The sequence below is a fragment of the Leucopleurus acutus genome (assembly GCF_964270905.1).
Source record: "Leucopleurus acutus genome assembly, chromosome: 20".
NCBI lineage: Eukaryota > Metazoa > Chordata > Mammalia > Artiodactyla > Delphinidae > Leucopleurus > Leucopleurus acutus.
The window spans coordinates 551,105-564,720 of record NC_139162.1 but is presented as its reverse complement, the minus strand read 5'-3'; the positions used below and the strand labels follow the sequence as shown (position 1 = coordinate 564,720).

Genomic DNA, 13,616 nt, shown 5'->3' with positions numbered 1-13,616 from the left:
GCTGGGTCATTGTTGCTGCGTGCGGGCTTTCTCACTGCGGTGGCTTCTCTTGTTGCAGAGCATGGGCTCTAGGTGCATGGGCTTCAGTAGTTGCAGCTCGCAGTCTCAGTAATTGTGGCTCGAGGGCTCTAGAGCTCAGGCTCACTAGTTGTAGCGCAGGGCTTAGTTGCTCCACGGCATGTGGGATCCTCCTGGACCAGGGCTCAAACCTGTGTCCCCTGCATTGACAGGCGGATTCTTAACCACTGCGCCACCTGGGAAGTCCCAATGCTAATTTCTTAGTTTTGCCAAAATTACCACTGCTATGTAAGATGTTAACCTTAGAGGACCTGGGTAAAGAATATAACGGAACTCTCTGTACTACTTTTGCAACTTTGCTGTATATCTAAAATTATTCCAAAATAAAAATTTATTTAAAACAAGACCTTGGGACCTCCCCAGCAGTTCAAAGGTAAAGACTCCACAGTTCCACTTCAGGGGGTGCGGATTCAATCCTTGGTCAGGGAACTAAGATCCCCCATGCCATGTGGTGCAGCCAAAAAAAATTAAATAAAAATTTAAAAGAATAAAATAAAAAATAAAACAAAACCTTGTCCAGGACATGTGTTTCCAGCATATCCACTAATCCCCTATCAATGCCAAGTTCTGCTGGCTGACGGACGGCACTGAGTCTCTCCGAGAGCCAAGGCAGTTCTGGGGAACCAAGGCCAAGCACCAGAGCCTGCTGCACACGGACCCGGCCCAACCTCACGTGTTACGACAGCGCCATGCACTCCCGGTGTGGCTGGCAGAATAACGTCCCCAAGGGCTCCACGACCTAATCCCTGGAGCCTCTAGATATCTCAGGCTACTCATCAGCAGACGGGGGACGAGTCTGCATCATCCAGGTGAACCCCACATAATCACAAGTGTGTTTAACAGTGGAAGATGGAGGCCGAAGACAGTCAGAAGAAGAGCTACGTTCTTAGCTGTACTTTTAGTTCTTTCATTTTATATGGAGGTTTATATAACACTAATGAATGTACCCAATAAGGTAACAAAATGAAGATATTGACCTGTGATAAGTTTCAATGAATTATGAAAAGTAACAGTTTAAATAAACGTCCTGTGTTTTAAAAAAAACAAAACAAAACAAATCCACCTTGGAAGGTCAGAGAGACACAAGGTTGCTGGCTTCAAACATGGAGGAAGGGGCCATGTGAAGAGCCTCCAAAAGATGGAAGATGCAAGGAAATGAAGTCTCCATGGAGCCTTCAGAAGGAACCAGCCCTGCTGACACCTTGCCTTCAGCCCAGCACGATCCATGCCAGGCTTCTAAACTGCAGGACTGTAAATAAGAAAAAATCTGTATTGTTGTAAGCCTTTAAATTTCTGGTCATTTGTTACAGCAGCCATAGAAAATAGTAACAGCACTGAAATATAAAAACCACAAGGGTTTCTCCAGATTGTGAGAGCATGCCTTCCTTCCAACCTTCACACCCTCCTGTGGTACCTCTTCAAATCCTCCATCTCCCCTGTTTCCCATCTCCCTCTAGACAACATATTTGGAGCCTAGAAGAAAACTGTCAAGGAGAGGAAAACGAGATGCTGTGGGTTAAATTCTAAGAGATTCCCTCCCCAGTGTTCTAAAACTTCATTGTGCCCTTAGTCTTTAATTAAGTATCTTTTTTTTTTAAAGATTAGAGTTATTGCTTAAACTGTTTTCTTTAAAAAGTTAGTCATCTGATGAGAACCCAGGTTCAGCAGAATCAGATCTAATCACTTCACCAAAGAAAAACAAAGTTCACATGTAAATCTCATTAAGGTTATATCTGCTGAAAATTACTTCAGCTGTGAGTGAAAGCACAGATCCCTTTCCTAAACTTCATACTAAAAGATAAGAGACACAATTCAAAGATCACCTTTCCCAAGTATTTGGGGGAATTTTTTCCCATAAGAAAACATTCTGAGCTTTAGCATATTTAATATATTAACCTCTAGACTAAAACACTTCAAATTCCAGATGGACTCTTCTCAAAGTAATGGAAATACCTATGTAGGTAAGCTAAAGCTAAACGGAACAAATCATACACCTCAGCAAAGAAAGAATTCACAAAGTCTATAAATTCTTTGAAATCAGAATCACCTGAGGGCTACAGTTTCAGACCCCTAAAGACTGGCTTTTCGGGACTTCCCTGGTGGCACAGTAGTTAAGAATCTGCCTGCCAATGCAGGGGACATGGGTTTGAGCCCTGGTCTGGAAAGATCCCACATGCTGCGAAGCAACTAAGCCCGTGCGCCACAACTACTGAGTACTGAGCCTGCGCTCTAGAGCCCAAGAGCCACAACTACTGAAGCCCACGCGCCTAGAGCCCGTGCTCCGCAAGGAGAAGCCATCGCAATGAGAAGCCCGTGCACCTCAATGAAGAGTAGCCCCCGCTCGCTGCAACTAGAGAAAGCCCGCGCGCAGCAACGAAGACCCAACGCAGCCAAAAATAAATAAAGTTATTTTTTTAAAAAAAGACTGGCTTTTCTCCTCTGTAAGCATCCAAAAAGGCCAAGATTTCTTACAGTGTTCTGCACATCCTTTAATTAGTCCAGTGTTTTAGTAACTTTTTTTAAAGTTAATTCCTTCAAGAGTGCTGCTTTGGGGTTTTGCTGTTTTTTATTCTTACTTCCTGTTTTACAGGATGTACAACCGCATTTAGAAACATGGTACATACCAGCAAGGCTTAATTTCTTAAGAGTAATAAGGTTCTTCTCTGCTTTTCTCATGCTCTCTATTTTAGATAAGTTTACACAGTACAGCCATAATATTCTCAAGTCTACATTATCACCGAGAATTAAATGAAAGTCTTTTTTATTTTACTGGATATGAATGCAGTTAAAAGGAAAAAAACCCACTATTCATAACTTTAGCCCAAACCTTATGAACAAAGCACCTTCCCAAAATGTTCTCACTATTTAGAAATGTTCTTTATTCCAGGACATTCGCATTCTGGGTCTGAAGACTGCCACTGGAAGGGGGAGAGGAAGGGACACTTAACTACTAATGAGCTGAGAAAAGAAGTCTATTTGCTACATTTTAGATGAAAAGTAATCTCTGATATCACAAAGTTATTAAGCATTTACAAGTTAAATTTCAACCCCAGCCATTCTTAAAGGTCACGTTTTTTTTTAAACAACTGAAAAAGGGGGGATTTTATGAATTTTATTTAACCTTGACAAAATACTTTTCTTTGACCTAAGTGATCAAAAATGTTTTAAGTTGAGGGCTTCCCTGGTGGCGCAGTGGTTGAGAGTCCGCCTGCCGATGCAGGGGACACGGGTTCGTGCCCCGGTCTGGGAAGATCCCACATGCCGCGGAGCGGCTGGGCCCGTGAGCCATGGCCGCTGAGCCTGTGCGTCCAGAGCCTGTGCTCCGCAACGGGAGAGGTCACAACAGTGAGAGGCCCGCGTACTGCAAAAAAAAAAAAAGTTTTAAGTTGAGCAAAGACCAACATTCTTATTTTGTGAAGAGGTGCACATTGGTTTCTTTGCAAGTGGAAAAAGAGCACCCACAGATTTTCAGGATAATAAATAATTCACTGCACAGATGCCAAAGGCAAGACTGGACACGTGGGTCTCGCCCTCAGCCAGCAGCAAGGACGCTCTAACTCAGCACCGCTCCCAACGGCCACCTACCTCCATCCTGGCTGCGGAGGGGGCATCACAGAAGGATTTTCAGTCCTTTCAGCCTTGGAAAAATCTGAGCTATATTAATAGGCCAGACTTCTTCTATTTTCACATTGAAAACCCACTTAACTCTTTATTCAACGGACCAGAGTGTGAACTGCAGGATTTCTCAAGTTCTAGAATGATGTCTTTAAACGTTTTCGACAACCACCAATTCCCCTCACCCCTTACCACCTAAAATGTTAAAAAACCACACAAATCTACTATTATCTAAACCAAGAACTCAAGTCTTTATCACCCAAATTATGCCCACGATTAGGCTTTTCAATAATAACCTTTTCCCAAATACGTAAGTTTCATTTTTAAAATTTTAGAAAACAGAAACATAAGGGGGAAAAAAATAAAACACAACTCCATTTTGGTGTATTCCCTCCAAAGAGATTTTTTTTTCTTCATTAAAATGCCAAAACTAGGGACTTCCCTGGTGGCGCACTGGTTAAGAATCCGCCTGCCAACACAGGGGACCCGGGTTTGAGCCCTGGTTCGGGAAGATCCCACATGCCGGGGAGCAACTAAGCCCGTGTGCCACAACTACTGAGCCTGTGCTCTAGAGCCCGCGAGCCACAACTACTGAGCCCATGCACCACAACTACGGAAGCTTGTGTGCCTAGAGCCCGTTCTCCACAACAAGAGAAACAACCATAAAGAGAAGCCCGCACACCGCAACGAAGAGTAGCCCCCGCTCTCCCCAACGTAAAGCCCACGCACAGCAACGAAGACCCAATGCAGCCAAAAATAAATAAATAATGTTAAGGGGCCCGCCTCCATTCTGGAGAATTTATATTGCTTTGGCCTTCTTTATTACAACCGTTTAGGAAATAAAAAACATAAATCAAAAAATTCTAAACCTTTCACAGGACTCCACACTGCTCACATGACACGCGGCCAGAAGGTGCCCGAAGTACTCATCACCATGAGCAGCAGCAGCAAACCACACTTGGCGAGCCTCTGACTGTGGCCCCCACACCGCAGTCCTACTAAAGCTGCTTTCACAGAAAGCATTCTGTTTCTTCCACAAAGACAACCGTTACTTTATTTCCTTTATCTCTCGTTCTGCACCAATTTTAAAAGCCATGCCCCACACCCTTCGCAAGTAAACCTGTAATAACAACAAATAGGAAAATGGCTAAAATGTACATAGTGTAATTCCTAGTCAATCAAGTAAATGTTCATGATACTAAGTATGTCCTTTCAAACTTTCTCAAACACTTCCATACACTGCCTTTAAACAATTCAACAAATACTTCCTGAGCCAATTCTAAGCCCAGGGTCATGCCTAGGCTGGGCCCTGGGTGACAAAGAGACCATGCCTCTCTTCATTCAGCTTAGAGCCCTGTGATCACACATTTGATCAACTGTGTTGATGGGGGGGGGGGGCGGTGAGGATTTGCAAGGGAGACAATGATGGACATTCAGCAAGACCCTGGTCCAGGCAGAGGGTCACCTAGGAAATGAAAGGCCAATGGAACCGGAGCATGAAGAGTTGAGAGGACTTGAGTGAAGGACATGGGTGGGGGCAGGGGGTCACACAATCAGGGTTAGGCCAGTTAATAATCCTTTGGGACACTTTCATAAAAATAATACTTGTAGAGCTTCCCTGGTGGAGCAGTGGTTGAGAGTCTGCCTGCCGATGCAGGGGACACGGGTTTGTGCCCCGGTCAGGGAAGATTCCACATGCCGCGAAGTGGCTGGGCCCATGAGCCATGGTCGCTGAGCCTGCGCATCCGGAGCCTGTGCTCCGCAACGGGAGAGGCCTCAGCAGTGAGAGGCCCACGTACCGCAAAAACAATAATAATAATAATACTTGTAGTTCTAGCATATATATAAAACACTATTTGGTTGAAAGGTGAATTTAAAGAAAATTTTTAACATGGGGAGAAAGGAGCGGGAGTTAAGAAAAGCACAGAAGAATACTAACAAAAACATACACTTACGTACACAGCTGAGTCTGACTCTGGCTTAAAAGATATCAAGAATAAGATGCATCAAACAACAAAAAAAAGAACCGCTTAGAAACAGAAACATCTCTATAAGAATTAACAACAACAACAAAAAAGAATTAACAGAGAGTTGTTGAAATGGATCATTTCCTAAGCCTTTTTAAAAAGGCTTTCTATACCAATTATCTCTAACTGCCTGCGTTCCAGGTGCTGGGGATTGACGCCATCTTTCACAGAGTTTAAGATAAAACTGAAAAAGTTGAATTGCACAAAAATTCCATTTGAAATTCAAATTAACAGAACACACATGAAAACATTTCAAGACAGTAACTTTTATTTGCGTTCATTCGATTTTTTGTACAAAGTTTATCAAACAGGCCAAACTCAGTCCCCACAGAGCACTGACTGAACAGCAATAGTGAACTGACCCAGCACACAGCCAGGCAAGCAGTGCAGCGTCATTCGCACCTATTAACTAGCAAGTATCTTGCTCTTCAAGGAAGCTCATCCATTATACTTACATATGAGAGATGAAGGGACTTACATGGACTAATGGACAGATCAAAACACTTATTTTGGCAACAAATGCAGACCATGCTCTGAACCAGCATTTACTGACGCTCTCTAATTATGTTATTTAGTTGATGATGGGCTCATTGCCATCCTATGCAAAGTAACTCTCCTCTCATATTGGATGAAACGTAACCTTACTGCGTCAAATGTACTTAAAAACTCAAGGCACGCAACGCAACGCCTCTTGAAAAATATTCTCCAGTACAAATAGCACAGCTTCTTTAACTCTATTTGTAGAAAGTTCTACTTGTCGCTGTATCAACACTGTAATTAGAGCTAAGATGACAGCCACTAGTCACAAGCAGCCCATCTGGTTTGGAGAGATGAAAGGCCTGCTGTGCAGTGTGATTATCATGGCTGGCCCACAGCACGCCCAAAGGAAAACATCCAACAGTGGCAGCACAAAGGTACAACTGCAAAGGAGGAATTCAAGACTATGTGACACCTTTAAAAACAAACTTCTGGTAAATTTTGTTATGTATATTTTCCCACGATGAAAAAAAACATTTAGAAGAAAAAGATCTTTTCAAAGTTTCAAAGCTGGGTCAAATTTGGCACTATCTGTGGGTAGCTTTTTAACTAACTCAAGAGGCACACACAAAGAACAGAGGAAAATGTCACAGCAACTTGGTCTTTGTTTCCTCCGTTCAGAAAGCCAGCCTATCAAAGGCGAGCCCGCTCCTGAGCGTGACACCGCAGAGGGAGGACAACAGCTGAATGGAGGGCGGGGGATGAAGGGTCACAATCTAAGTTGAGCAAGATGTGTTCCCTTTTTCCTTTCTAACTACAAAGTAATACCAGAGTACTTGTGCAATCATCCTAAAAACACAAACAGAACTCCAGGTCTTCCAGGACAGCAACACTGAGTAAGCGTAATCAAGGTCCTAAAGGCATCAAGCACAGTCTCAGGGTCTCTGATTTAGAACTATCCAAGTTATGCCATTGACTGGGTTTGCACAAACCAAAAACAGTAACTGTTTCAATGGCACTTCTTCTACAAGCAGTATCATCTTACAGCTTTTGGCTGAGAGCATTTCATCACCCCCCCAATTCAACAACTGCACGCACTCTCACTGCTCAGTGGAAAAGGAATGTTAAGGACATTGTGCAAAATCACTTCAGAATACTCTCTCACCATATAAGAAAGCCTGAAATTTGACTTCTCTTCTGAGAAATCCTGTTCTTGCAAACGAACATAAAACTTCTCATAACCTACAGAAACCATGAAACCTAAGCCTGCTGCATCTTAACTGTTAGAAAGAAAATGGTTTTGGAAGCACGGGGCCCTCTTAGGACAGCTTAATCTCCCAAAGCCTCTTCCAAAACTCTTCGTAAGTTGGGATACGAGACTAGCTTTCACAACACAACAGAAGCAGAAAACCTTGATGGGACACCAGGAAAAGAGCAGCCCTCAAGAAAAATTAAGACTCCCCCCAAAACGGCAGAGACACAAGATTCAACAACACGATCCCTCTTTGAAAGGGGACTGAATCCATGTGGCAGGGCCAACCCTAACACACACACACACACACACACACACCCCACACACACGCACACACACACACAAACACACCACACACACGCACGCGCTCTCACAGCTACCGCCCTGCCAGGGGATGATGAAATGAGGAACGGAAATTAACATTTCAGGCAACGTCTCACATTGTTCCTTGAGGCCAAGGGCTGCTGTTGCAGCCGCCGCCGCCGCTTCCCTCCCACCCGCCCCCCAGTCCCGCCTACCCTCCCCCCGAAACACCCCCGCACCGCTGCCCCGCATTCCTGCCCCTCCGCGGGCCCACGCGCCTCCTGCGGCCCCAACGCCCCCTCTCCCTCCAGGGCCCCGGCTCGCCCTCCCCCTCCGGCTTAAAGCCCGAAGCCGCCTGCTCCCATTTCAAAACAGCGATAATAATAGGACGCTGGGAATAACAACTACAGCCTACACCGCGAAGGCGCCCCTCCCGCGGGTCAGAGGTCGGCGCCCCGCTCCCCAGGTGCCCGGGGCCCTGCACAGCCCACGGCCGGCCTCTCAAGGCTTCCCGGGCCCCCCAGGCCCGCCCGGAGCCCCCAGCAGCCCGCCGTCTGCCCCTCACTGCTGCCCCGGGACCCCAAGGTCCCCACGCCCACCCGGAGCGCCCCGTCGGCCCCTCCGGCTCACCCAGAACTCACCCTCAGCCCCGGGTCGGCCCCCCAGGCCTGCCCAGAGCCCCCGTCGGCTCCTCAGGCCCCTCGAAGACCCCCGTCGGCCCCCGTCCGTCCAGAGCCCTCCCTCTGCCCCTCAAGGCTGTCTCAGGACCCCGGTAGGGCCCCCAGGGCCCGAGGCCCACCCGGAGTCCCCCGTCGGCCCTCTGGGCCTCCCAGGCCCACCCAGAGCCCACCCTCAGCCCCTGTCTGCCCCCCAGTCCAGCCTGAAACCCCCGTCTGCCCCCGGCCCCCAAGCCCGTCCGAAACCCGCCGTCGTCCCTCCCGGTTACCCCCCAGGCCCTCAGGCCCACCCGGATTCCCCCCCCACAAGCCCGCCCGGAGGCCCTGGAGGCCCGTCACGGCTGCCCCGGACCCCGGCCCCCAGGCCCGCCGAAGCCCGCTGCGCTGCTCCGGCCGGCGCGGAAGGCCTGCAGGCCGCAAGGCCGCCCCACGCCCCGCGCCCGCCCCAACCCCGGCGCGACCGCGGCTCTCACCGGCTCCGGCTCCGGCTCCGGCCCAGGGCTCAGCGGCGGCGCGCGGGCGAGGCCATGCAGCCCCGGGCCGTCCCCGGCCCGCGGCCCGAGCGGGAAGGCGGCGCGGGCTCCAAGCGCCGGCGCGGCGGCGAGGCGGGCAGACGCGAGCCCGCCCTCGGGCTGCGCCGCGGCGGTCGGGCGCTCACTGAGGGGGCGTCGGGCCGCGCGCTCGGCCGCGCCTCCCCGCCTGGGGCCCTCGCTCCATCGCGCTCCGGCTCGGGCGGCCTCTGGCTCCGGGACCCGGCGGCGGCTGCGGCGGCGCGGGCCGCATGAGACGTTACCTCCCATTGGCCCGCCGTATCCACCACCGCCATTGGCCCGCCGCCGTCGGGCACAGGGCTGCGCACGTCACGGCGTCGGGAAGGAAGTGCGCGCGGGACCACGGGGGACGCCGAGATTGACAGCTTCTACCACAGGCAGGGGCGGGACCAGAAGCACGTCCGCGGACGGATTGGGCAAGGTCTTGCGTCCTGGCGCACGGGACGCTGGGGTAGCGAGCAGCCGGATTGGCTACCTGCCTGGCGGAGGAGGCGGGTCTTTTGTTCTCGGACGTGACGATTGGCCTTCCCAAGTGCCGGAAGCGGCGAGGGGAATGGTCGGGAGCGGGTCTGGGCGGAAGGCGCCTGAAAGCGCGGTGTTGCGGTGCAGCCGCGGCGCCAGCTGGTCCGGAGGCGCGCCCGCGAAGAGAGGGCCCGGGGCTGGGGCCATCGGTCCTCTGTCCGCTCACAACGAGTCCGTCCTGCGTTGGCTGCACCTGCCGCTGTCCAAGGGGTGCTGGACCAACCGTCCGCCAACCTAGTCAGCTCTCAGACCTGCTTCCTTACAGGAAACTAAGATCCGCAAGCCGCGCGGCGCGGCCTAAAAAACAAAAAGAAAAACACTGACCTCAACCAAATAGAGAATTGAAAGTAGGAAATACGAATACGGAGGCAATTTGCTTTGAAATAATCTGAAAACATACTAAGGCAAAAGCAAAGCGAAGTTCCACAGAAGCAGAACCTATGTGGTAAAAATATACAGTAGAGAAAAGGAAAGAATTAAGCCACTGAATACATTAATGCACAAATGTTTACTGAGTGTCTGCTATGGGCCAGGCACTAAATCAGGCACTGAGAACGACCAGGAACAGAAGGTAGTTCATCCAATAGCCATACAGGTATCTAATTACAGGCTATGATAAGTGCTTTGAAAGAGCAGTGTAGGGAGTTAAAAATACTGAGTGAAAATCAGGTCTTGTCTGGGGAGTGGCTTGCAGGTTTCCCTACTTAAGTATTGACACTCAAAGTGCTGACAGAAGGTTAAAGAAGAACTAACAAGTAAGATGTGGTGCAGAACATCCAGTGAGGCCGCCGCAGTCACATGTGACAAGTCCAGGTTTACATGGGCTGTGAATATAAAATACTGGATTTGGAAGACTTAGTACTAAGAAGAAAAGAATGTAAAATGTAAAAAAGTAGATTTTGGGGACTTCCCTGGTGGCGCAGTGGTTAAGAATCCGTCTGCCAGTGCAGGGAACACGGGTTCAACCCCTGGTCCGGGAAGATCCCACATGCCGCGGAGCAACTAAGCCCATGCGCCACAACTACTGAGCCTGCTCTCTAGAGCCCACGCATCACAACAAGAGAAGCCACTGCAATGAGAAGCCCGCGTACTGCAATGAAGAGTAGCCCCCGCTCGCCGCAACTAGAGAAAGCCCACATACAGCAACAAAGACCCAATGCAGCCAAAAGTAAATAAAATAAATAAATTTTAAAAAAAGAAAAAGTAGGGCTTCCCTGGTGGCACAGTGGTTGAGAGTCCGCCTGCCAATGCAGGGGACATGGGTTCATGCCCCAGTCCGGGAAGATCCCACATGTCGGGGAGCGGCTGGGCCCGTGGGCCATGGCTGCTGGGCCTGCGCATCTGGAGCCTGTGCTCCGCAACGGGAGAGGCCACAGCGGTGAGAGGCCCGCGTGAGCGGTGAGAGGCCCCCAAAAAAATGTAAATTTTTTGTATTTACAACATGTGGAAATGATAGTATCTGAGACAGTTGCATTAAATAAAATATAGTGTTGAAATTAATTTTACCTGTTTCTTTTTTCTTTTTAATTGTGGCCACTGGGAAATTTTAAATCATACCCTGGCTGCATTCTGTTTCTGTTGGACAGCCCTGGGCAAAGGGGCAGACTAACCCATGTCCTGAAGGTGGAGAGAGGGACAGCACCTCTCCTCTCGTGGTGTCTAGAGGGATAGCACTCATTGGTTCAGAACACATTGAGGGCTTTTAAGTGCCTACTGTGTGCCTGGCACCATTCTAAGGCCTGTATTAAATGTGGAGTAATGGGGGCTGGGGAAGGACTCAGATAAGATGACCTTTGAGCTGAATCACAGAGTGAGGGAGAAGGCAAGTGGATTGAGGAAGAGCACCCCAGGAGGGGGCAGGAAGGAGCCCCGACAAGCACAGAGCAAAGTTGGAGCAAATGAGATGAGGGAAGTGGCCGGTGAGGGTCCCAGTTCAGAGTTAGGATTTCACTCTGAATGAAAAGTAAGCCACAGCAGGTCCCAGGGAGGTGAAGGGACCTACTGTTGAAAGGGTCGCCAGACTTCCCTGTGGTCCAGTGGGTAAGGCTCCGCGCTCCCAATGCAGGAGTCCGGGTTCCATCTCTGGTCAGGGAACTCTATCCCACATGCCGCAACTAAGACTCCCACGTGCTGCAACGAAGATCCTGTGGGCCACAGCTAAGACCTGGCTCAGCCAAAGAAAGAGAGAAAGAAAGAGTCTCTCTGGAGATGATGGGAGCCCAGAGGAGCTGGCAAGAGGTGGCAGTGACGTCTGGACTGGTGAGACAGTGTGATCTGGCATGTGTTTTGAAGATAGAGTAGGCAAGATTTTGTGGGCTGTAAGAGAAAGAGAGATGTCTGGGATGGAATCGACATTGGCAGGAAAGACGTGGCGGGGGAGAGCTTAGTTTTGTACAGTTAAGTCTGAGATGCTTGGGCCTCCTTGTGGGGCTCTAGGGGGATAGCAGCAGAGAGGTGACCAGGACCTGCAAGGCGTCCGGGCACAGGGGTGTGTCTTAGCCTGCAAGCAGCCCCTGCAGTGAACGGCTCAGCAGCAGCCCTGCTGAAACTGTGTGAACAGGACAGGAGGACAACAGGGGAGCTGTCACAGCAGTTCCAGAGAAAAGAGACACAGGAAGAATAACAGAGACCTAGTGAAGGCGGACGATGGCAGGGTGGTGGGACAGGGGTCAGGGGCCAACCGCCTGCTGGGCCAGGGGGACGGAAGGGGGCTGCCAGAGCCAGCATTGCCCCGTCTTCCAGTTTTTTATTGGAAATTAAATTTTTATTGGACATTTCAACAAAAGGAATTAATTTGCCAAACATCGTGTGGCCAAGCAAAACATTAGATCTACAAATTCCTGATTTTGATCCCTAAAGGGTAGTTCTCCAGCCCTTGCCTGGGAAGCCTGCTTTCCTTAGTGCAGTTACCTGCGCATACCCCGAGGTTCTGACTCGGAAGCTCTGGAGCGAAATCCAGAGCGTGCACCCACGTAGTCCAGGGGCCATCCTCCATCCCCAGAGCGTCCCCCAGCCCAGTGAGGAAGGCCTGGCCCCGACAGTGCCTGCGCTTGGACATCTCCTCTGATACTGCTCCTCGACTGGATTCATCACGGCCCCTCCGCACCCCACACAGAGCACCTGGATTCATCCTGCAAACACTCGTACAGGGCCTACTGTATGCTGGGCACTGACCTGGGAGCTGTGGATTTAGCCATGAACAAAACCAGGTTCCTGCCAAAGGCACTCACGCTCCAGCATGTCCGTGTCCCTGGAACCAAAAGGAGCTAATTGTTGACCAGACACAAGCCATTCATGGCTCCAGAAAGGCCCGGTGATGCTGGATGCCCTCCCGCATGAGAAATGATGCGTCCTACCTGGTCCCCCCCTGGGCGATGGCACAGATCACCTCTCCACGCTCCCCTGCCCACCCACACCCCTGTGCCGTGGCCTGGGAGAGCCGCAGGGCTGCTGCACCTGCTGGGCTCCTCTCTCCCTTGCCGAGTGGCCAGAGCAGGCCCAGTCTGGCACCTCCCTTCTTTCTCTTCCCTGCGGCCATGTGATAAGAACTGACATCTGGGTTTGGGCCCAGCTGGCCCAGCCTCAGCCCTGTGCTCGACCCCAGCTTGCCAGCATTCTCAGCACTAGAATTTGGAGCCCAAGCTCATTTCACAGTAAATTATTATGCGTTTTGATTTCCAGTTACCATAGCTCTGTGGTGTGTTTTCCCCAAAACCTCAGGAGGAAGAGGAACTGTGGCAAAAAGCAGCACTCAGGTATTCCTGGGGTCCCCGACCTTGGGACCACCGGAACCACCTGCCAATTTGTAAAACTCTGTACCCAGTACTTTTCCTGCAGTCCTACCTGTTTTGATGTCATGTTAGAGTCGAAATGTCATGATGTATTCTTTTCTTTCATGAATTCATCACAAATCCAAGTAGGAAGCTTGAGAGTAAAAATGTCTTCCTAAGACTTTGTTCCTAGTAAGGCTGTCCCACACTTGCACAATGTTTTATGTGATGAATTTCAGCCTGCAGAAGGCTGGGGCCTTGCTCAGCTGGGAGGTGAACGTGAACTCATTCAGCAAACAACTAGGTGCCTGCTGTGTGCTGGACAGTGTCACAGCCACAACAAA

The 13,616-nt window shown here is 50.0% G+C and overlaps 1 protein-coding gene across 3 annotated transcripts in view; it reads right to left on the bottom strand.

Annotated features, from left to right (window-relative positions):
• Positions 1 to 9,134, bottom strand: part of ANKRD11 (ankyrin repeat domain containing 11) — a 171,834-nt gene extending 162,700 nt beyond the window's left edge. For all 3 annotated transcript variants that reach the window (XM_082862036.1, XM_082862035.1, XM_082862037.1), the window contains exon 1: positions 8,903 to 9,134. The gene's annotated coding sequence lies outside the window, so the exon portion shown is untranslated. The remainder of the gene's footprint in view (positions 1 to 8,902) is intronic.
• Positions 9,135 to 13,616: the final 4,482 nt, after the last annotated feature.